This window comes from Lepidochelys olivacea (assembly GCF_965140295.1).
Source record: "Lepidochelys olivacea isolate rLepOli2 genome assembly, chromosome: 2".
In the NCBI taxonomy this organism is placed as follows: domain Eukaryota; kingdom Metazoa; phylum Chordata; order Testudines; family Cheloniidae; genus Lepidochelys; species Lepidochelys olivacea.
In genome coordinates, this window is record NC_140412.1 from 108,112,454 (window position 1) to 108,138,178 (window position 25,725).

General features: G+C 39.1%; 1 long non-coding RNA gene across 7 annotated transcripts in view; it reads right to left on the minus strand.

Moving 5' to 3' along the window:
- Positions 1 to 25,725, minus strand: part of LOC311516678 — a 330,542-nt gene that overhangs the window by 36,533 nt on the left and 268,284 nt on the right. For 6 of the 7 annotated variants that reach the window (XR_014710477.1, XR_014710478.1, XR_014710479.1 and 3 more), the window contains one exon: positions 18,256 to 18,442. This is a non-coding gene — a long non-coding RNA (uncharacterized lncRNA). Of the gene's footprint in view, positions 1 to 18,255; positions 18,443 to 25,378; positions 25,480 to 25,725 lie in introns of all 7 variants that reach the window. The other variant, XR_014710482.1, reaches the window with a different exon arrangement.

Sequence of the window (25,725 nt, forward strand, 5' to 3'; positions counted from 1 at the left end):
TTGACCTATAAGTCAACAAAACTGTTGTTATACTGCTAACCTTAATCTGTTTATTTTTTGCAAGCTTAATCATGTGTATAGGTAAACCTATAAACTAGACTTGCAAATTCATCCAGTTATAACTTGTATTCCAATATCATCAATAAGACACCAATTTTACAGCAAAGGACTTTTATAAAATCAACAATTGCAAATAAAATACCCTATAGTAAAAAATAATTTAAACATTAAGACTATTCTGGATGTATAAAGAACTCAGGATAAAATTTACTGCAGAGGCTGCTTTCAAGGGCCTCCGTGCCACTTAAGTTAATGTCTGAAGATGGCCTGAAGTAGAGAGAAAGGCCTGAACTAGTCCTCCATACTGGGATGGATTTCACCCTAACGGAATAGCACTGATATTTAAGAAAGAAAATTCCTAGTTTTATGATTTTTTTACCTTTTAAAGTTACTTTTGGGGGTATTAAATTACTTTCCCCAACTCATAGAAAATTATTTTTGTAGGCTTAATTATTTTTACCTGATGCAATAGAATCAGAACTGCTCATTACTACAATTGAAGAGCTCCATTCTGAGCAACTGAAACAGGCATCATTATTTATTATTGCAATTTCATTGTTAACTAGATTTTTTTCTAATACAGGAGAAATTGTAATACAAAGAGATGACATTTACTTAAACCTGTAGTCTATGGAAGTTGCGTACTCCAACCAACAGAGTTCAGTTGGATTTCCCTGTTATAAAAGAGTACGTCAAGTACATCCATTTTAGGGCTGGACAAAAAGTTCTGATAGGAAGCCAAACCTGTTTGAACTTGCACATTCTTCTATGTATCCATCTTTGGATATTATGTAATGCACATCAATATGATACCTAAACTCTGCATGTTTGAGAAAACAAATACCCCCAAAGAACTGTGTTTTTCTCAGGGTTCCTCTGGGTCAGAGTAGGGTGATTTTGTGTGTTTATTCATTCTCTGTTTTCATTGTATTATATTTTATAAGCATTCATTCTTGGGAAGACTTCATAGAAAAGATGTGACCAGGACACCATCAGGCTCAAGCTTAGCCTTGTCTCTTTCAGTAAGGAGCTCCACAGTCAGGGCCACTGGCAAAACTCTGTTCACAGTACCTGATAGTTGGAACCTGGGCCTATCTCTAGGATACACAGCTGAACTTAGGGAATTGTGGTCTGTGAGGTAGCTGGCCCCAAGTTCATTAAGTGCCTTGTAGATTAGGACCAGGACTTTAAACTTGGCTCTGAAGCCAATGAGAAGCCAGTAGAGTTTGTGAAGCACACACATAATGTGCCCTCACCAACCTTTGTTGTGACTGAAGAGTGCCTCTGCATGCTCTACCCTCTTCGGGTTTTTTGCCCTAGCTGCATCCAGGCACAGCAAGTCACAACAGTCCATCCCAGAGCAGTAAAAGTGTGGATCACCATGGCTCAGTGCTCATTTGAGAGGAGTGGGTAAAGGTTCCTAAAGAAGCACATTTGAAATGAGGGATTTCTTGCCATTGTGGCAATCTGTTCCAGGAGTGGTTAGGTGTCTAGCAAGGTCACCACCCTGATGATCTACAGTCTGATGACCTTGATTGCTGGTGATGTTAGCATACTGGCAAGTTTCTCAGATTTCCTACCATCATCATGTGTGTCTTTCCTGGCTTGAGCCCAAGCCAACAAATTCTTTATCCACCTGTTGAATTCTTCTAGGTGTTGGCTATCTTGGCAATGGCAGAGGCTGAGTCACTGGGGAAGAAAACAGTTGAATATCATCCACATGATGTTGATCAGTCTGGAGAATCTCACGTTCTCTCTGGGCAACCACATGAAGACATCAGAGGAATGGAACAAATGTTGAGTCTTGTGTTACTTGACAAGATAAAGTAAAGAACAAGAGCTGGACATCGTGACTTCAGTTCAGCAGACATATGTGTTACTACAGGGAGGTTCTGCATTGTGACATAAACATCACATCATACTGTGGAGGAGTGGGCACTTGGTTTCTGATGAGACCCACCTAGAAAAGCCCTGCTTTGAGATCCTAAACTTTAGAGCACCATGAGAGGAGAAGGCAAAGCATTATTTCTACATTCAACTGAACTGAACATCCTGCATTTCCAAAAGCCATCGGTGGTGTAAGGTTCCATCACAACTTCTGCTTAAAGGTTGACCTAAGTCCTCTAAAATCAACATGCTTCACCTCAGGAGGGTACAGTGTAGGGTTAGTGACCCCAAGTTGGAATCACGTGAGCTAAGGGTTGTGGAGAGATAAGCCCTGAGAAAAAATGGACATTTTTCAAAAGGTTTCTAGGCAGGGGGAGGGATAGATTGCGCAGAATTTAGAGATCAAATTAATTGCTGTGATGCAAGTTAAAATGGTCTCAATTCTGTCTAATTTTACCCAAGGTCGTGTATGGAATTCACTGTATCTCTGCCGGACCCAAACTGAGAACAGTATTTAAGAAAAATATATATATATATATATTTCTCACAGTGTGGGTGCACCCACCAGCGCTGGTAATGTGTCCCAACTCCCCAGTGCACACCCTGAGCATCCATCCATTCACTTAGACTGTGAGCTCTTTGGGACAGATTGTCTAATGCCACTATAGTTAAGGTTGTGTCATGACTTCTGTGTGAAGGTTGACCTTTCTAAGTCCTCTAAAATCAACATGGTTAGTCAGATTCCTATGAAATTTCGTGTGAAATTCAGGTGGGTGAGGGTAGGGTTTGTGACCCAAATTTTGGGTTCTATTGAGCTACAGATTCGGGAGAAATAAACCCTGAAATAAATAGGAATTTTTCAAAAACTTTCTAGGTGGGGGTTCTTTTGGTCTCCACCTGTTCAGTTTTATCCAAGGTGGAGCAGGGCACCCGCTACATTTGTAGGAGACTTGAATTGAGAACAGTGTTTAAGAAAATGTACATTTTTACAGTGCATATGCACCAATGCAGAAAAATGGCTAGAGTGTTTCCATTCCCACCATTATATGTGCTTTAAAGCTGACATTTGTACGTGCTCGAAAATCCAAAAACAGTTACTTGGCTTGCTTTGAAATTTGGTGTGCCTCATGGGAGCACAGGGTACTACTGGTGATCCAGACCAGGAGTCATTTGACTGATGGATTCCTGAGTTACAGCCTCCCCCACAGAAAAGGTTTCTCTCTGCTGCCTTGTACCGGTAAACTGAGAGGTAACTAATGACTGGATTAATGACTTTTTGTCCTTTAATAGTGTCAGATGAAATCCTGTGGGGGAGAAAGGATAGGTTGTAAAAGGAGATGAAGAGCTAGTACATTTCAGCAACTGTGCGGTTGGCACAGTAAAGGTATGTGTGTTAATAGAATGTACTGGGGTATTGCTGAAAGAGGGTTTAACTCTTTATTACCAGAAGTTTGAGGTTTGCTTAACTCAGCATTCTGCAAGGGAACAACATACCACCAAGCAACGTTAACTCTGAATTAATACAGTTTTTCCCATTGAACAGAGTAGTTTGTATTCAAGCTCAAACGTGAACTTCTCTGGGTTTCCCAACCCCCAATCCATGTGGTGATTATAATGATATACCAATTATGGTCTAAAGAGACAAAGTATGTGCACCTAGATTTAGGGACATATTGGATCAGAGCCATGTTGGGCTTAGGACTAGGGGAAGGACTGGGACAAGGGTCCCCAAGTTCTGCTGAAGAAAATTCCTGTCGACGGTGGGTCGAGTACTGAAGCAAACTGGTTCACGTATTAACTCTCTATACACACTGACGGGGTAAACAATATGGGATAGATATTTACCATTTCAACTGCTCTGTCTGTTGATGCCACCTCTAACAGTTCATCCTGAATTTGTGCCAAAGAACTCCCGGCACAGGCCCAGTTTGGCAAGCTTACATTTTTTGGATGACTTGAATTCAACACATACTTGTAGGATACAGGATGCAAAGCAGTTGTCTTTGAAAGCAACTTTTGCTTTAGAATTAGTTAATGCTCCAAAGACAGAGTAGGAATGCAGGTAAAGGGATCAGGGATATTTCGCAACATGGGATAGAGAACCTGTGGAGGATACATTGATTATGCATATTGAGATAAATGAAGATAATTAATCACAGGCTTTGGTAAATTTTTAAGCACTCACTGAAGTAATAATCCAAATACATATTGCTATTGTGCAGGCAATGCCCACCCATAATGGCTGCTGTGGATAGTCCATAAGGGAAGAGTGCAAACACCTGGCTGATAGTGGGTGATGAAGAGCATAGAAGGAATTGTGTATTAAGCCACAAAGCATTTTTCATGCTCAGGTAATAATGGGATTTTCAAAAGTAAAGAAACTACTTTGCTAATCTCATAGGACATAGATGTGGTTCTGACTCAGTGTGTCATTTACATTTTGTCATTTACATATTATAATGAGTTATTGGCATACCTTAGTGACATTTCCATGACTTTTAAGGCAGCCTGTTGATGAGAGCACCTTATGCATCCAGTGAGCGTGATATTGGCACCTGCTTCAGGCAGTGGTTCCCAGGCAGATAGCTTGTTAGATCACTCCAGAAAAGAAAGGAAAATTTTACATGCAAGGAGTTGATACTATTAACTCAAATGATCCAGAAGAGCTATTGCCTTCCTTTTCATGCGCAGCTATGGTTGTCAGCTAGGAAAAAATCCACTCTTGCAAACTACTGTGACCAGAAAGGCAAGCTAAAAAATATGCTTTAATCTAATTCTGGTAAAAGTTTACCAGGTCTTGGAATGACTTTTTGTTCTCCTATCCTTATGCTTTCACAAGATAATCACTTTGTAATAATATACCTTTGCCTGAGACTTTAGACTAGCTCTCTTTTTTCATTAAATGGGCATATTTTGTAGGTCTCTCTTGTAGCACTGTCTTGGGCCCGAGGAGGGATATGGTCCAGCACCTATCCATCTAGGTCAGCCCTGGAATATTCTAACTACTCTTAAAGTATTTAAACCCTATTATGGTTCCTAGCACAGTTTAAAAATCCCTGTAGGGTGCCTCATCCAATGGACATCTCCACAATGCCCAGAAGATGTGTGACTTCTCCCCAAGGACACAGACACCTTGCACCTGGAACAGGCACTGCATAAATTCCCTATATATATCATCTCTTTTTGGGGCCAGCCAACTAGGACAATTCTGGCCAACATACTTTTAAGAATAAACTGGTGTCTGGCTGGCTAATATTTTTCTCAACTTTCGTAAGTGAATGCTATGTCAGGCATACAGCAATCTAACATGCTGGCAAAGATTCCATTGAATATAATGCATATTAACTTGGCAGCATAGTTTACTTTGATGGACAAATCACTTCAAACTAATCCTTCATTGTGAGCTCTGTTCTCTAATTACATATACAAAAACAATAACTCAGAATGGCACCATGAAAATGTAAGGTCATGTGTGTGTTCTTCCACTGTGGGCTATAAATCTGACAACTTCTTCCCATGCTTTAGACTCAGGTTAGAGAGAAATCCAATCTGCCTTGGAAAAAAATGACTTTTTTTCATAAAAAATAATTCATAATTTCTCAATATAATTTACATTATATTGTGGCACTGTAATAAAGATAGGACAGTTGTGTTTGATAATTGACTTTCATTCTGAGTCCTGGTTTTCAAGAGCAAATAACTTCATAGCTAACTTCAGACTAACTTGTCCCAGTCCTGAATTCACAGCTCCCATGTATATATTTATGAACTTTAACAGATACATGTCCCTGCATATTTATGAGGAAAATGAGGCCCCAAAGGACCATATTTAGCTTGATCCCTGTTGGAAAATGGTTAGCTTTTTAATGATGTTCTAGTAGATATCAGACTTTGGATAATAGAATATTCCTTTTCTATTTTCTAAAAGTTTGGGATCATTACCTACATACACAAATGCATATCTATGTACAGTTTCCTGCAAAACATTAAGTAGTAGAAAGGAATAATGGCAGAGTTTGGGTGAGCACAGATCACCAAAGTAAGTGAAAGTCAATTGACTGCCTTTACGTATTTCAAATATATAGGAATGGGGAAGAGACTATTCAGAGCATCTATGACATTAACCTCTTGTTACTGGTACCCTTGTTCCTGGTACTAGTTTTGGAATTATATGTATTATATTCATACAAACACATTCCTCTCCTCCACCACCTGCAAAACCCCAAAGAAGATAAAACCAAAAATAAAAATAAGGAGGTATAATCTACAGACCATTCATAAATATAAAACTGCAATATGTTAGCATATCAGTATATTAAAGCAAAAGACTTCCAAACCTGTGGGGAACCACATTAATTTGGCTCCAAGTACAGTAAGGAAACAATATCCTAAGCACCTTGTATTGTTCTCTGATTTGTGCAGAGATAGTTGCTGGGGAAAGGGATTGAGGTAGTGTTGCAGGGTTATCCTGGACAGATGTTTATTGCTGATAATTTCTCACTGTATATACATACACACACTTCAGTACTGCTAGTCAGCTTGAGGAGTTAACCCAGCAGAAGTGTGTGAAATACACCATCTCAACTTTTTCAAGAGAAACCCCTATCAGGCAAAGGAAGAAACTGATCAACCTGACCTCCAAGTTGTTGGAACTTCTTGTAAAAGATCATCACAAGTTCACCCTGGATCAATTCACTTGTCCTGTCACAATACGGACATCATGGGATGGTTTAGAATATCAGTTCAGCTATTTGTAGTTGATAATACAAAAACACTTTAACATGAAGTAGGGGGGGTTGAATTGATATTTCCTCTATGCATGTTGCAGCAATCTATCAATGAGTTGTCAAAATAGCACCAAAATACAGGAGAGAATGGGCCCTCAAGTGGAAACCATCGTGGTTGAGGTGCAGAGGTATGTAAGAGGACATGTTGAAAGAACATGGCCATTCTACATTAAATGATCGGATACTCCCAATGAAACAAAAAATATGGGTTGCAAAATCGCAATGGAAATAGTAAGGTTAAGAGTTAACTTGATCTCAGTCTATAATTATCAACATGGGAAGAAGATATCTGAGAGCAGAGGGCTTTTTAATCCAGCAGACCAAAGGCATAACAAGAACCAATACCCAGAAGCTGAAGATAAGCTGAAACTTGAAATAAGATGCAAATATTTAACATTACAGGTAACTAACCATTGGAATACCTTATCAAGGGATATGGTGGATTCTCCATCACTTGAAATCTTTAAATCACGATTGGGTGCACAAACAATATGCTCCAGATCAAACACAAGTTATTGGGTTTAATTGCTCCAGATCAAACACAAGTTATTGGGTTTAACTTAGTAATTATTCTTTGGCCTGTCCTGTGTAGGAAGACAGACTAGAAAATCATAATAGTTCCTTCTGCTCTTAACATCTATGAATTTAGCCATCAGGCTAGCTGTGGAAAAAGAAGCATTTCATTCTAATATTTGGTTCCCAACCTTGGATGAAGTGAAGTGCCTACTGAGCAGCTTGTATGTCTTTAAATCATTGAGATTTATGAAAAGTATCTGTTCAGTAGCCTGATATTTTTAATTGTTGTCATCACAGGCCATTGGAGTTTTAAATATCTTCATGAGAAATTGCTAAAACAGGAACTCTGCTTCTGCTTGTTAGCCTGTTGTACTTGCATCAAAGCTACAGCCTGTATAAACAGGAAACTGGAATCAGTCTGCTAATGCATTACCCACAGGATTGAGAGCACAGAGGGGACAGCGGACATATAAACAGAACTACATCCCATACTGCCTGTTCACTGCTGAAACGTAATCACTTCTGTGCAGATCATCATCCCAGGTAAAGCCAGGATATAGACTTCTCCGACGTAGCTGGATTAAGTTAAATAAGTACATATAAAACCAAGTCTGAATAGTGCACCAGTGATTTAAGATTTTTATGCTTGCACTGAAATTCAAGGTACAATTTTTCAAGTGACTTACAAGCCTAAAGTTTCATTTTCAAAACTGACTTAGTCCCACTAACTTTCACTGAGACGCTAGGCTATGTCATTTACTCACTTAAGATAATGTTACATTTAGCCTTTATAACTCTCCTTCAAAGTCAATGCAAAACTCTGTGGCTGAAATTTAGGAGTAAATGCAATAAGGAAAAGCAATATTGTAACACTGTCTCTCATCCACTTTATTTGATTACTGTGAGTAGCTACAAAATGCAAAAAAAGACCTAACTGACTTGAAGGGTGTACAAAAGAATCTAGTCCATTGTAAATGCTGTGCAACAAAGTGCACTGTGCCCTGAATTTTCTAAGTATCATGTTATATGTTATTATCCGGGCTGTAAGGGGTGCCAACAGAGCTACAGAGTCCTTTCTATTAATGTTTTAGGAAGTCTAAAAGAAACCTCAGAGAATGAAATTGGAGATGCCAATTAAGGTGTTAATAAAAGAATAAGAGGCTCCTGCCTCTGAGAAGGATAGCAGCAGCTTTTGCAAATTCTATGTTTTACTCTTCACAAAAAAAAAAAAAACAGTTACAAATGTCACTATTTGAGATGGAAGGTCCTTATGGTAGACCAGGTTTGGGGTTTTTTTCCCCCCTTGAAGGAATCAAATATGGTCCTGAACAGGTGCTTGTCAAGCTGCCGTTAGAATCCAGTTCCCTGACTCTCACACTATCTTGCTGTATGACCTTGGATAAACCACTCAGTGGATCTGAACTTCAGTTTTCCTATATCTAAATGGAGCTCATGACCCCCGTGAAGGTTAAGGGCCACCAGTTGAGAAACTTTGTTCAGGACCACATGGGCTCTGTGAAAAGGACAGGGGAGTACTTCTGATTGTCAGTGTAAGGTTAGATCAAATAAGTTGATTAGGTCCTTCACTTTCCAGCTGCACACATATGGGCACCACATCCACGTTTAAGATTACTTAAAATTTAACACTGTTTTATCGTCTGCACTTGTTCATAAATGTCATGTTTTACAAGTAGTTTTTTCCCAAACTGTTAAAAGCTTATTTTACTCACTAGGCACATGCATATTTCAAATTATGGGAAATTTGGAAAAATACTTCAACATGTGCTTAAATTCATCCTACTCAGCAAAGCACGTAAGCACATGCTTAAACACCACTGAAGACAAGCATGCGTTAACTTTGCTGAATTGGAGTTAGGGAGATAATATTGAGATGATGCTCAGTTTAGCACAGGATTCTCTAATATGAGGGGAAGTGGGGCCACTTTTTCTCAGAAGCCAATTTTAAATAATCTGTGACCCAAAGGTTTCAGGCTCTCTATGACTTATAACTGCATTTGAAGGGTGAGTCAGGATGACAAATCAAAGGGTCATGAAACCTTGCCTTTACAAAAACAAGTCACAAAGTGGAATTGAGGGTGTGCATGGAAGGTCCCTTTCATGATTCTGCGCTGATGGCAATTGGAGTTCTGGTGAGCACAAGACCTATCAAGAAAAGGATGCTCCCTCCTACTAAAAAGCAGGTTTCAGCAATGAGGATTAGCAGAATCTCTTCTCTTCCTCCAACCACAAGTAAATTTGGTGTTATTTGTGTATTTCTACATTTATGCCATTTGATCAGGCCCAGAGTCATTCCTCTCCTCACAAACAGCAGTGAAGTGATCCTTCACTCCAGCTTTAGAATTGTAGTGATTCTCATTAGCTGAGTGACCCCCCCACCCCCGGACTGAATGGACAGACATATGGGGAAAGTGAGGCAAGGTCACTCTCAAAGCACCTCTAAACAAACAGCTGATTTTATTTTGCTTCTTTTAGGGTCAGACAGGTTGACTTGCTTTAATCCCATCATCTGCAGTCTTCTACAGTTTGCGCTGCCGAAAGAGTTTTCAATCAGGCTCACTGATGGAAAATAAAGGAGTAACAAGATATGTTTAAACTGATGAACCAAAAAAAAAAGGGGGGGGGGAAGCTATTTTTTCTGGCATTCCTAAAGTGCAAACTAGATTTTTTTGTATAATATTTTAGTTAGTTTTATCATATTCATATTTATGTAAGTAAACAGAAATGTATTCTTCAATTCTGCCTCGCAGTTTAACAATCATGGTTCAGCCCTAGTTACAGCTAACAAAATTTAGCTACAAGAATTTGATGCATTGCTTATCTGAATGGTAACAGTTTTATAAGTGTCCAAACAACTTTATTACATTACTTTTCTTATTCATACATCTACACACCCACGCGCCTTATGTGTTAGTTTTCTGAAACCGGCAACCAGACACTCTAAAACGTATTATTATTGAACAGGACTCTCCTCAAATTACTGAATATTACCCAGGGTCAGGAGGGTATCTCAAACATATGGGTAACCATATGCTTTATCACTGACCCATATAGCCTTTTTTTTTTGTTCCTATAGGATTTTAAGCGTATTGTTCTCTAGAACATTTCAGGCTGCTCCCACTTCACTGTTTCCGCAATATACTCCAATCATTGCAGACAAAAATAGAAACATATTCTGCATCAGTCCCAGTCTACTTCAAGAAATGACTGTAAATGCTTCTTTCAGTCTGCACTTTATCTTCATATCTGAAATGGTTATCCATTCTCTCAATACTAAGTGATCAGCATGATGGAAGAGCAAGAAGCAATTATTACTGACCTTCAGAGACTAAAATACCTTAATGGTCATATGTTCTCCTCTCTGCTTCAATGACTCATTTATTTCTACAGTAACTCTTCTTCAAGAAAAAAAACCCCACAACATAAGTTGGCTAACTCAAAACTTACAGATATTAAGGGTTTCTTGCAGGTTGGGAACTTCTGCGGAATCTAGTTATTAAAACTATGTCTTTCTCCAGAATAGAGAAAAGAGTGGTTAGTACAGTAAAAAACTGTCATGTAAATACTGCAAGATGAGCAGTAGTTATATTACTAATGCATGTTTTTTGGGAAGGTGATTTTTTATTTTTTACTATGTCAATTGCTGCCATGCAATAATAATCTTTTTCCTCCGTACCACACTTTTAAATATCCCACCATCTGATCTATTTCGATAGTATAGGCCTATAGCCAGTCATACAATTTGCTGGCCTGAAAACATAACAAACATAATTCAGCAACAGCAACAACAAAACACTCAAAGTTTAAGATATTTTACTGCCAAGATCCAGCTCTGAAATGGGTGGGCCATGGTGTAAGCCAATGACTTTTTCTGCTTGATTATTTTTCATACATAGTTTGAATCCTCCCATAAATGTAGAGGACTACATTTTCAATATTTGTGGGGACACACTGCACATTCAAAAAATGAATTGGAGGTGCAAATATCAGTACCTGTGCCTTAATTCGCACCTGTTAGTAGGTGTAAAATATGTGCACAGATTGACAAATAATTGGACAATATTACTACGTATCATTCTTCTTTCAGTCTTGTTAGTCTAAACAGACTGTACACAATACAGATTTTAATTTGATATTGCACAATAAGTATAATTCATAAGATGGTTAATGTATATTGCATTAATATACAGTGTGTACTAAGAATAATACAGTAATTAATGTACCATAAGCTCAGAACAGTTTTATAACAGGAAAACTTTGTCCCGGGAAAACTTTGCAATAGTATCTTTCGCAAGTAGGCAAAATATTTTTGCTTTAAATATTGTTCAGTACATCTACATTTCTAAAAGAAATATGTATTTTACATACATAGAACGGTATTTACTCTCCTCTTAAAGTTTCGTTTTAGTAACAACAGGCCTGATTCTCCACAGACTTGTAACGTGTATAATCATTTACACCTGTGCAAAGTGGATGTGAAACACTACTGAACAGGTCCCACTTTAAAGCTTTTTGCACTGGAATAAATGATTACATAAATGGCAAAGCAGTGGAGAATAAGACCCTAGGACAGGGGTTCTCAAACTGAGGGTTGGGACCTCCCTGAAGGTCGCAAGGTTATTAAATGCGGGGGGTTGCAAGCTGTCAGCCTCCACCCCAAACCTGGCTTTGCCTCCAGCATTTATAATGGTGTTAAATGTATTAAAAAAAGTGTTTTTAATTTATAATGGGGGGTCGCACTCAGAGGCTTGCGATGTGAAAGGGGTCACCAGTACAGTTCAAGAACCACTGCCCTAGGACTATGTCCAAATACCACCTTCTTGCTCACCAGAACTTCTTCATGTGCATAGTCAGTTGTAGCTGCTGACTTTACCAGTGTAAAAGCGGTTTTACTACTTTACATCTATTAGCCCTGCAGAGCCAACACAGTTCCAAAAGAATGAAGTTGAGTCTTCTGTTTTACACATCTTGAACAGAATTGTTCTTTAAATTATGAACCATAAATAGGGTGACCATCTGTCCCGTTTCTAAAGGGACAGTCCTGTTTTGGGGGACTTTTTCTTATATAGACGCCTATTACCCTCCATCCTCGGTTCCTTTTTTCACAGTTGCTATCTCGTCGCCCTAACCATAGAGATCACAGCCTGACTTTCAGAAATCAGGCAGAATGTACAGGACTGATAGCTTTGAAAAAAACAAAACAAAACAAAAACAAACACAACCATCCTTTTACTTATACACTGAGCAAATGTGCAATGGAGTCATTGTCTTTGTGTAGATTAAGATTTAAAAGCATGTTGTTAACATGTTAGCTAACACACACGAAAACACATTTTAAAAGTTGAGTGTGGATAATGCAATGTATACTTTAACAACTAGTAAACTCATCCAATTAAAGCCTGAGGGGAACCAAGGCTTTTACTTAGCCAGTTTAGCACATGCTAAGACATGCACTGCCTTATGTACAATGGTCTTAAAATGTTAACTACCATAATATATTCCAACATGATGCCTTTAAATCTCTGACTAAAATGGGCTGCTGAAAATACATTTAGGCTAGAGTTTGTGGCCCTACTGTAACTCAAGGTAATTCTTCTTTGCCATTTATCTTAGAGTTAGCTAACACCTTTGCAACTGTCCATTAAAGGTACAGTATGTTTAAACCACGTTTTAAAACCTGCTGCAGTGAGTATCAGAACCTGGGTCTACAGACTCGAGCTCGTGGAGCCAACACTACAGCACCAGAAACAGCTGAGTAGATGCTGGAGCTCAGGCTCTGAAGCCTCGGAAGGGACTGGGTTTCAGAGCCCAAGCTCCAGGCCAAGGCACAATGTTTACACTGCTGTTTTTAGCAATATAGTGAGAGTCTGTAGACCTGGGCTCTGAGACTTGCTGCCATGATTTTAAAACGCAATGGAGACATACCCCTAGATGCTTCAGGGCACAGAAGTGTGTTGTTAATCCCAGGGCTTGTTAATTTGAGTTACAATATGGCTACAAACATTTGTCCAGTCACTTCTAGAAACAAGCAGTATACCACAATCTCATATTTAAGTCACTTTTCATAGTATACTTTAACACAAGTGAAGAAAAAGTGTTCATTATCAAGGATATTCTCCTTCATCAATTTGCTATGTAATAATTTAAAAATTAATATTCCTTGTGAAACTAGCCTACTTACATAACATTGACTTTTTCACTGCATTTATTTCAGTTATTAATTTCTGCTATACAGTGAGGGTGGCCATTTTTAAAGTTGAATGAAATAAGTTCCTTATAAGATGTTATGGAATTAGTCAAGGAGACAGGGAAAAATGCTGTACTTTAATACCTATAATATTTCCTTTTTGGCAATCAGAATACTACCATGATTTTACTGGTGTATTAATGACCTGCATTCTATAAACTTCCTAATCAATAAGGATGCAAGAATGAGCGCTGCTTATTTGATAATTAAGCAGGAACGAGCACAAAGCTGTGGTATGACTACAACAATGCACAGTAGGGTTAAATCTGAGCATGATAGAAAGCTGATGCTAAAATGATTTGACAAATAATAGCTTTGAGTTCATTACTGCTATTCTCTGTAGAGTATTAACATACAACTAACAACCAGCCAGAAGGAGGAGTACATCTGTTATGTTACTTAGACACTTAAATACCATGATGCTGCCTTTAAACACAATAGATCTTCCATCGGCACCCTGTCCAATACATCCTTAGAAAGCTGAATTTTCACAATTTTAATTTATGCAGCTGTGTTTATTTACATGGAGCCTACAAATCTATTAAATAAGTCATCAGTTGCACTCATTCTTTACCATCATAGTTTTCCAGTATGTACACTTGTAGTGAGAGGTTTATTTACAGTGATTCAGGCAGTGGTGGACCAATTAAGAAACAGAAAAGATCTATAAAGAGGAGAATTTTTCTGCAGCATGAGAGTTAGCAAAGGGAAACTAACATGTTATTTAGCTCTGACACAGTAAACAAACTAGTACAACCAATCCTTCACATTCAGAGGTTAGGAGAAAAGAAATGAAATGGCATTCTAGAAGAGGTGGGTCATATGTATTATTTCGAAGTTTTATGTACACTTACAGATAGGCATATACCAAGAGAGGAAAATCAGTGAAAACTGTCATGTATTCAGTCTATGATGGAGCATGGATTTCACAAGAAACCAAACATTATTAACAATTTCCTTTTCTTACTATTAAGGGGTTTCACTGACTGAAGCTAAGCAACTGCCTAGAATACATTTCACACTGGAATTAAAATGAGAAAAGAGTTCTAAGTTGACTTCCTTTCTGTAAATAATCTTTATCCATTCCTCCTTTCATTTATTTTATAAATGTGGGCTACAGTTAGTGCAAGTCTACTAGTAGGATGTGCTGGAAAAAAATTAAAAACTTCTAGTTTGACAGATATCCAGTAGTTCATAGTTTTTCATTTTTCCTGTATAGTTAAATGGTATCAGTATTTAAAGTGTCTGAGATTACCAAATGGGAATTCTTCACAGTAGAAATATACTTTCCTTGTGGGCTTACAAAATAGCATTTAGTCTAATTTTTCATTAAGTAAATATAAGATTTTTCTGGGAAAATAACAATGCAACTTGTCTCCTTGAGATAGTTTTGTAATATCAAGAAGCAGTGTTACACTTTTGTTCCTTGAAAGACACTCAAAACAAGGTGGGCAAGATGTTGTGGGGGAAACCAACACCATGCAGTTGAATTCCCCAAGGAAAATTCATGTTTATTAAGTTGCTATTCTTGTTCAGTGAAGGTTAGCAAACATTTGAAAGAATTTCCTTCTGGGTCTAACGAAGTGGAAAACGGGAGTGGATGTGATAATACCTGACAGGCCTTGGTTTTCAGCTTGTAGAATTGGTATTATTTTTGCACTATTTCAAGTTCTGAATCCTGGTTTCTGATAATATACCAACAATTCAAATATCTCTCTCTATATACACACACTGAGGAAAACAAAAACAATTGCTCATGTTCGCTGCAGTGCAAAATCATTCTATTTAATGTTGCATTATTGTTAGCATTTGACAGCTTCATACATAATGACAGGGGTTAAGCATGCTGTATATTCAGCTCTACTGTAATGGAGACTCTCTTTTGCTATATTTCTTTCCAAATTTAGCATAGCTATTTCTTGCAGGCTTACAAGTCAGAATGAACTACTACTTCTACTTAGGACCTGACCCAATCAAAGTCAATGAAAAGACTCCCATTAATTTCAGTGCATATTAGTGCAGGCCCTTGATGCCTACAATACAGAAATATACTTGAAAAAGTAGTAGACTCAAAACACAACATACAAAGATATTTCTTATAATTTCACATTTCAGCTAGGGTCTTCTCTCCAGAAGCATAATTCATAGAATCATAGAAGATGAGGGTTAGAAGAGACCTCAGGAGGTCATCTAGTCCAATCCCCTGCTCAAAGCAGGACCAACACCAACTAAATTATCCCTTTTGTTCCTTAGTTTCTACCTTTGTGACACTTAGCACCACAAAGAACGCAAATCATGCTCATCAGAGAATAGACTTCTAATCAAAAAGGCAGAATTCTAAGATTTTCTTTATTTTCTTATAGCCTCATACAGCAGCTGCATTCCTCCTCCAAGAGGCTTATTGTGTTATACTCACTAAAGAGTTTGAATCCACTACAGTTAGGCCATGTCTACACTACAAGTTTTGGTCTGTGCCAATTACATCAGCATAAGACCGCAACAGTTAGTCGATCGTGCATGTGCATTTATACTTGACTGCTTGCGTTAGTGCTGCACATTCTCAGCAGGAGTGCTTGTGTTAACGCAAAGTGCAGTGCACTATGGACAGGTATCCCAGTGAGTCACGTGCCACCCTCCAACACAATCCCTTTTTGTAAATTTTCACAATGCGTTGTGGGGCACACACAAGTCGTGCAGGGAGAGCTGGAAGCAAGGGGTCAAGTTCCCATGATGAAAATTGCTCCATCCAAGAGAGCCAAGCCTATTTAATAATTTTCACACCTTTTTAAAAATCCCACACACCTGCGTGGTACTTGTCACTGTACACCATCTCTGACAGAAGCATGGGGCCCAGTGACACTCGTTTTTTATAATTTGACAAAATGAATTGCAACCAGATTTTTCCCTCCCTTGAATCCCTGTACTCAACAGTAATTTTTCTTGTGATAAAGATTAAAAAACAAAACAAAACTGGATGGCTTAGGAAATAAGCATTTGAATATAAAACCTTTCACCTATCAGTCACAGAATCAGATCAAGCCCAAGTGAAGGATGAATGAAGTCAGAGCCAGACAGTAGTTTGGTGGACTGTGAAAAATGAGCTGTGCTTCATTTATGGTGGACAGGTGTCCTCATCACAGACTGACACCTTGGCTGACAGACAAATGTTAGAACAAGCATGGGAACTACACTATCTTTGCATCCCTAAAGGATATACATCTTCAGGTCAGGATGAAGAGATTTTGGACGTGTCCATATTAGGCAAAAAGTTAACATATGGTAGGAATACACCTAACGTGGTAAAATCCTACTGAAGTTAAGGTGGGTGAGGTAATATCTTTTATTGGGCCAACTTCTGTTGGTAGAGAGACGAGCTTTCAAGCTTACACTTCTGCATAAGCTCGAAAGCTTGTCTCTCTCACCAACAGAATTTGGCCCAATAAAAGATATTACCTCACCCACCTTGTCTCTCTAATATCCTGGGACCAACCCAGCTACAATACCACTGCATATAAAAATGGCAAGATAGTGACGACAAGGCAGTTTGTAATTTTCACATGCGTTAGCAGATCCTGGGAAGATCAAACTGCTAACATGTTAAAAATGCAACTAGATGTTTACCTCATTGTAGTTACTGCATATTAGCTGACATGTAGTAAGAACACACATTGTTTCCTAGTGAAGACAAGACGATTGAGGGGACTGTATAAGTCAAAACAGCCCTGACACTGGTTCAACCTATTCTGTCCATAAACAGAAGGCATACGTCTCCAGTGTCATCAAATTAACACTAGATGATGCATTTCTAACCTCCTCTAAAAGCGTATTCATGAACTGTCAACTTTCATGAGCACTAAAATGAATTAAAGGAAAAACCGCAAAAACTGACGATGTTCCTAACCAATCTTTACTTGTTATTCAGAAAAAAAATCCAGACGTGAAAGAAAACTACTGGAAGTTAACAGCTGAAGAAAAGTCTGTTTTTAAAAAGGTTTCTTTTCCTCCAAAAGATAAGAATATCTTTTCCAGAAAAAGGTGGTTGTCCTAGCCACATAAAAGAAGAGTAAATTGATTTGAAACATTTGTGGGAATAGCAATGTTTTTCCACAGCTGTAGGTGGAATAGCAACAATTAGCATTTTCACATGGACACCTTTGAAGATATCCACTTAGGTATTTTTAACGGGTGAAAGCTAAATTTATTCAAAATTCAGGGGCTTTTTCAAATACAACAAGTGTTCTTCCTCCTTTTCCTGCTCAATTCCCCATCTGACAATGCTTAAACAGCAATCCATTTACATCATTTAAAATCCCATATAGTGTAGCTTCTGAAATGTTCATATTTAACTGCAGAATTGCATTATTTGCAATGACATGACCCAGCTGAAATGTAAAAATAATAATGTAAAGCTGACCTGCCAATATGCCAGGAGTATATTGCAGTATCACCCAAGATGCATATCAGACCAATGCCTATATCAAGTTTAATGATAAATGAGTTCCTAGGATACAAAATAGTGAAGATCATAAGTCCCATAAGGAATTTCTATCATTTCTTGCTGCAATTCAGATATCCACATTCATAGACAGTTATCAAGAAAAACGAAGACAGAATAAAATGAGTGGGGAAAATATAAGTGTAAATAAATTTAAAGCAAACGCTATTTCTGGCATTGCTAACTTGTTTATGAGATATGGAACAAGTAAAATTAGATATGAGTTTGGGAGCACTGGTTCTCACCTGTAGTCCTTAGTATCCAGAGAAGGGCATAACTTGGACATTGCTTGGTCACCATTACAGTACCTCCTGCCATAACAGCAAGAGTGACAGGCAAGCCGTACTATCCCTCAGTGAGCAGTTTCTGAGCGGGCCCCCTCACTTAGGAAGACTGGCTTGACTTCTGGGCCTCGTTGCTATCCAGGGAAACCTTTAGAAAACAAAAACCATATAAGAAGATCAGCCAAAAAAAGAGAGAGAGACACTCCAATACAAACACTATGGAGATAACTGCTGAAAAATGAGTATTAGACAACTTTGGCACCATTCAAGCAATGTGATTTCCAAATTAGATTTGGGATATATAGTCCTAGAGCTAAAGGTTAACTGATTTGAATTACCTGATCTCTGACTCTAACTACTTTAAATAGGTGGCAAAACACAAGCCATTTCCTTTACATCTATAACTTCTGTTGAGTTCAGTAGTTCAAAAAGTCTTATTATCACAGCGAGATAAGACAGAATTATGACTCTGGGTTTGACATAGTGGAGTGCCTCATTACACATTGTCAGACATCACAGAGTGCACCACAGATTTCCCCCTCAAGGAGAAATAATGAGCTGTTCTGGATCCACGGTGCTTTTTACAGCATCTCAGATGTTTCCCTTTGTTTATTTTTTCATTTAAAAAAATAGCAGCCAAAGTAAACAAAAAGTAAAACAACAGTAGTATAAACTTGATAAAGACCAAAATGCCATTGTTGCTGACCAAGCAAATACTTTACTAGTCATAGAAATAATCTGTTTATTTAGCATTCTGTTGTAATAAAATGGGATGCCCACACAGTCTTTTTTTGTGCAATTCCCTCCTCATTATCATCCTGTCCAGTTTGCTGCAGGCCATGACGTAGTCTTTGATAATAGTTTTGGCATATGTTTCCTAGGGAAAGGCCTGGCCACCCTTCTGCTGAATGGATGTCCATCGCGTTAATGCTGAAGATACATATGTGCCGCCTCCCACTGTGTCAAACCCTTAACACCCACGTGATCTGTCACTATCATTTAATACCATCCAAGCAACATTAATTATACAGATAGTACAGACCTTCTCCTACAAATGGGAAATGTATGTATTTATATTGTGCACACACATGAAATACACTATATATATTAGCAACACACACTACATTTAATGACAGATAAGCTTGCAGCAGGGCATACCGTGCCCACCCAAAACCTTATAAACAGGGAAATAAAAAGTTAAAGGGAAAGACATGTACACTCTTTTTCACCTTCATATTGAGTACAACTGCAATACACTGCAATGTCCCATAAGACTTTTGCTTCCGTCTCCAACAGATAATCCAAAGCAGAAATAACACTAGAACAACAATTTTATTTATACGGCACCCCTGCCACTAAATAAGGACTTGTGTGCTGAACAATAAAAAATCCTCATTAACAAAAACACTCCAACCTCCACAATATTACAGACAACAAGAATAAAAGACAAAAAGAATCAAAACAAGGCAATAAAACAACAACATCAGTGATAGTAATTTAAGAATGCCCCAAAAATAAGCTTCAAGGGTTTTTTTTTAAATGGGAAGAGATGAAATTACATGAATTTCAGGAGGGAGCGAAAGCTCTATCGCCTACTGGCTCAAGGCATGATGTCCTGAAGCTATCCCAGCTTCATCAAATGCATACTCTAATGCAAAACCTTAACAGTGACCTCAGCAGTGTTAAGGCAAAATAACTTCCCAAATGCATGGAATGTGTGACAATCTGATGTATTGATCTGATGATAGAATTGATATAAAAAGCATATGATGTAATTTTTTGTTGTACTAAAACTCACTGACATCAGAAATTCACCATTCCTTCTACTGTTAGAATGAAACTCTCTGATGCATCCTTAAGTACAGTGCAGCTTCTGCTGCACCATAATATCAAAATCACTATCTAGCACCTTGCCACTTTCCACATCAAGCAAAATAATTAAACTATGACTCAACTGCATCTTATTGCCTTGCCAGGTGCACCTGGGTGGACAATGCATTGAGAACCAAAAATACTAAATCCAATGCATTCCCCTATGCAGCATTCCCAGCTCCAGGGGAAACATGATAGCAACAATCACCCTGAAGGTAAAGAGTATGAAAAATGCAACACAAAGAATTACCAATAAAATACCTCCACAATAAAAGACCTTAACAAACATTACAATGGTTATGGGAAAAAACACATACATGCCCATGCACACAAAATAAATAGTTTAGCATATACAGCAATACAGGAGCTTCTAACAAGAATGTGTAGGTAGAACAGCTCTTGCTTGAGCCCATCTAGAAACAGATAATTAACCTCTGATGAAACTGAGAGCAATTTTTTCTTTTGTTTTGCCCCCCCCCCCCCGTTTTTTTAAGGGGCCAAACCACTGTTCATAGGGTTGGATTCTGTACTGCATGTGGGATAGATTCAGATTTCTAGAATCCATTCCATATTGTGTGGGGTTTTTTTTTAAACTGAAGATATACCAGCTCAGAGAAGCTGAAATTCTCATGAGCAATATTTCGTCCTTTACTGAGCAAGACAGCAAAGCAAATCAGAGCTCCAAACCAAAGCACAAAATGTGACATAGGAGTGCTCTAAAAATGAAAAAAGAAAAGGAGTACTTGGGGCACCTTAGAGACTAACCAATTTATTTGAGCATAAGCTTTCGTGAGCTACAGCTCACTTCATCGTATGCATACTGTGGAAACTGCAGAAGACATTATATACACAGAGACCATGAAACAATACCTCCTCCCACCCCACTCTCCTGCCAGTAATAGCCAGCTGGACAATGGGGTGGGAGGAGGTATTTTTTCATATTCTCTGTGTATATATAAAGTCTGCTGCAGTTTCCATGGCATGCATCTGATGAAGTGAGCTGTAGCTCACGAAAGCTCATGCTCAAATAAATTGGTTAGTCTCTAAGGTGCCACAAGTACTCCTTTTCTCCTTACAATGTGTATGATAATCCAGTTGGGCCATTTCCAGCACAAATCCAGGTTTTCTCACCCTCCGCCCGCCCCCTCCCCACAAACTCACTCTCCTGCTGGTAATAGCCCATCCAAAGTGACCACTCTCTTTACAATGTGTACGATAATCAAGATGGGCCATTTCCAGCACAAATCCAGGTTTTCTCACCCCCGCCCCCTATTTTCCAAAAACCACACACACAAACTCACTCTCCTGCTGGTAATAGCTTATCCAAAGTGACCACTCTCCCTACAATGTGCATGATAATCAAGGTGGGCCATTTCCAGCACAAATCCAGGTTTTCTCACCCCCCCCCCCCAACAGACTCACTCTCCTGCTGGTAATAGCTCATCCAAACTGACCACTCTCCCTACAATGTGCATGATAATCAAGGTGGGCCATTTCCAGCACAAATCCAGGTTTTCTCACCCCCCCCCCCAACAGACTCACTCTCCTGCTGGTAATAGCTCATCCAAACTGACCATTCTCCTTACAATGTGTATGATAATCAAGGTGGGCCATTTCCAGCATAAATCCAAGTTTAACCAGAACGTCTGGGGGGGGGGGGGGGGGGAAACAAGGGGAAATAGGCTCCCTTGCATAATGACTTAGCCACTCCCAGTCTCTATTTAAGTCTAAATTAATAGTATCCAATTTGCAAATTAATTCCAATTCAGCAGTTTCTCGCTGGAGTCTGGATTTGAAGTTTTTTTGTTTTAAGATAGCGACCTTCATGTCTGTAATTGCGTGACCAGAGAGATTGAAGTGTTCTCCGACTGGTTTATGAATGTTATAATTCTTGACATCTGATTTGTGTCCATTTATTCTTTTACATAGAGACCGTCCAGTTTGACCAATGTACATGGCAGAGAGGCATTGCTGGCACATGATGGCATATATCACATTGGTGGATGTGCAGGTGAACGAGCCTCTGATAGTGTGGCTGATATTATTAGGCCCTGTGATGGTGTCCCCTGAATAGATATGTGGGCACAGTTGGCAACGGGCTTTGTTGCAAGGATAGGTTCCTGGGTTAGTGGTTCTGTTGTGTGGTATGTTATTGTTGGTGAGTATTTGCTTCAGGTTGGGGGAAATTTGTGCTGGAAATGGCCCACCTTGATTTTCATACGCATTGTAAGGAGAGTGGTCACTTTGGATAAGCTATTACCAGCAGGAGAGTGAGTTTGTGTGTGTGGTTTTTGGAAAAAAAAAGGGAGGGGGGTGAGAAAACCTGGATTTGTGCTGGAAATGGCCCATCTTGATTATCATACACATTGTAAAGAGAGTGGTCACTTTGGATGGGCTATTACCAGCAGGACAGTGAGTTGGGGGGGGGGGGGGCGGAGGGTGAGAAAAACTGGATTTGTGCTGGAAATGGCCCAACTTGATTATCATACACATTGTAAGGAGAGTGATCACTTTAGATAAGCTATTACCAGCAGGAGAGTGGGGTGGGAGGAGGTATTGTTTCATGGTCTCTGTGTATATAATGTCTTCTGCAGTTTCCACAGTATGCATACGATGAAGTGAGCTGTAGGTTATGCTCAAATAAATTGGTTAGTCTCTAAGGTGCCACAAGTACTCCTTTTCTTTTTGCGAATACAGACTAACACGGCTGTTATTCTGAAACCTAAAAATGAAAGTTTTGTTTTGTATATTTTCCGTGCTTAAAGAATAAGCTGCCCCATTGCTCACAGAAGGGGAGTGGGGAGCTGAGCCGCTTTGAGTTGCTGGTCCTTTTAGTTCCCTATTCCCGCTCCCCCTTTCCCTCCCATTGAGAATAACTTCTGGTTGCTGTGGGGAAAAGAAGGCGGAGACAGTTCCATCTGTGACAGCTCTGATTGGTTATTCTGTCCCAGGAGGAAGGCAAGTGGGGGACAGGCAGGCAGGCAGAGGGCTCAAATTCATTAAAGGGCTGTAGTGTCTCCCATCATTGTGAGATTGGCTCCAATCCAGCCCCAGCTGGTGAGGCTATCATAATGCAGCATGTCCTCTTAATCGCAGGGTTTTTGAAATTTTTCCAAACCAGGAGTGTTTAATAAAATGTCAACCCAAAAGTCAACTCTATTACTCAGTGCCCATGATGCTGCCTTGGAATCCTTAAACTTGACACTCCCTGGCATAGGCATGTTGTGGAAATTTGCCTTTGGATAAGTAAAAATGGCATAAGTTGTGTTGCTCCATCAAAGTAGGCCATGGTCCAACTCCTAAACAACTTTCGACAGAATCACACATCTCCATATAAGTCTGGGGTGCCACAATGGTGAAGATGAAGGGATGCTATTTTATATACAGTAACTTATGTAATAAAATGATTGATACAGCTACACAGGTTGGTAATGATACAGACTATCAGCTTGCCAGTCCACTCATTTTGCACAGTGATTCAGCAGCATCAGTACCAAACGAACTGCCCCACAGGCTTCGGTATGTATCTCATTTCTCCTCGTCCTCTAATGTAATCATCTTATTTTACTGTGGTATTAACGTCCAATACAAGACACTTCTAAAGAAGTGAGAATTAACATTTCAAATCCTATGTGACTGGAAGTGAGGGTGGGGGCTAAAATTGTGGAGCAAGGCCCTTATACAAAATCTAGAGTCAACAGAATTATCAGAATCTCATGATTATAGGATGTTGGGGGCGGTTTGCTGTTGTTTTGGACTTTTTTAAACCACACTTCCCCTGGTCTCCTAATGTTTGTCAGCATCCCTATAAACTTTCAACCTTACTCAAAACGGCTACCATTTCTCCATTCCCGCTTCTTCCCCCCAATTAGGATGAAACAGGGCTGACCTCAGTGAAAATGATTACTTACTGGTACCCATAATGTAGAAAATGGACAGGAAACCATGAGAGAACAGGAAAATATGGGCAGGAAGGAAATTGAGGGCACATGCAAGGGAATGTAAGAAAAATTAAGAGATATAAGCAGAAGAGAAAAGTTGTTTTCCATGAGTAGTTTTCTAACCAAAGCAAAAGTGGCTTTAAAATTTAATTGCATTTATTAAAAAATGTGCCTTTCAATTGCTTTAGTCATAAACCTAAATTCAATTGAAAAGTGACAGTACAAAATTGTTGAGAGATTAGAGTATAAGAGGAAATATAAATGGGAAAAATACTTTATAATATCTACTATATAAATACTGAGGAACTAACAAGATAAAAATTATAATTAAAAATGAGCTGCAAATCATCCTGAAGACACCATCTCTATCTGCATGCATGCAGCAGCTTGTACAAATGGGTTCTCTGCACAAGTTTACACAAGTTACCAAAGTGGAAAGCCAGGCATGAGAAATGTCACTCATCTAAGTCTGTTTTGGTTACATTTCCTATCACCAAGCAGACAGGAAGCGTTCTCAGACTCACAAAGAAGCAAACAGAAGTCAGAGCTAAAAGTAGACTCTTTTTCTGCATGCTATTACTCTGAAAGAACGGAAACCATATGGGGATCGGGTTATTATTCAGCTAGTTAGAGCCTTCAGGTGGCTTCAAATTAAAAAGAAAGATTGTCAACAGATGTACCCATCCACTCTACATCCTTTTTTTCATACAGTGTATTAAAACATTATTATAGCTGCATCCACTTGTGCTGCTATAGCCCAAGGTATGCCAGCATTTCAGTATCTGATTGTTACTTTCCTGTAAGAACTCACACACCGAAAACTTAGTTATAAAAATTCACTCTGGGATGAGCCTTTAGGTTTTTTGGAGTGGTCAAAAGTAGTTGTAAGCATTGTAGATGGTTCTACACATTAAACATACTAACTCTGACACAGATACCACTTTTGGCACTTTCTCGTCTAACGTGTCAGTTATCTGTGCCTTTACCAATTCAGCACCGAGTGCTGTACTAGCCTTTCTTGTGAATGAGCCCATCCGACACATCCCCATTACATTATGTCCTAATATTACATGCCATAGGCAGCTATACCAGAATAAACACATGTTCCAGCTTTAAGAGTTTAATGACAGGTTAGCCCAGCATTTTCTTGTTCATGCGTGAATGGTATCAGCATTCATGAAACAGATTCTTGGCACTTGTGTGTGGGGACATGAACAAGTGTCCAAATGAGCACTGGGATAAAGCCTATTAACAGTACGTTTGAAACTTACCAAAATAAATTAACACTTTCAGGCATTTTAGATTTCATTCCTGATTGGTGGGTGTAAGCTGGCGTGACCATCCCTCCGCATCCGCCTCCTCGCAGTTTGGTCTGCTAGAGTATTCTCCCAAATGAAGAAAAAACAAGGGGAGAATCTGCGGTTCTCAATGGGCCCCGGCCTTCCAGCATGGCGGGGCAGAAAGCAGTCAAGGCTCTGGCCTGCAGTTAGGCAGAGCTGTAGCAGTTTATCCGCCCAGTCTAGGGGCTCCAGCAGGGGGCGAGCGCCAAGTACTGTTGCTGGGGCTCCAGTAGGGATGCCCGAGAAGCGCAGGCCTTTTGGCCTAAGAAGGGGGAATA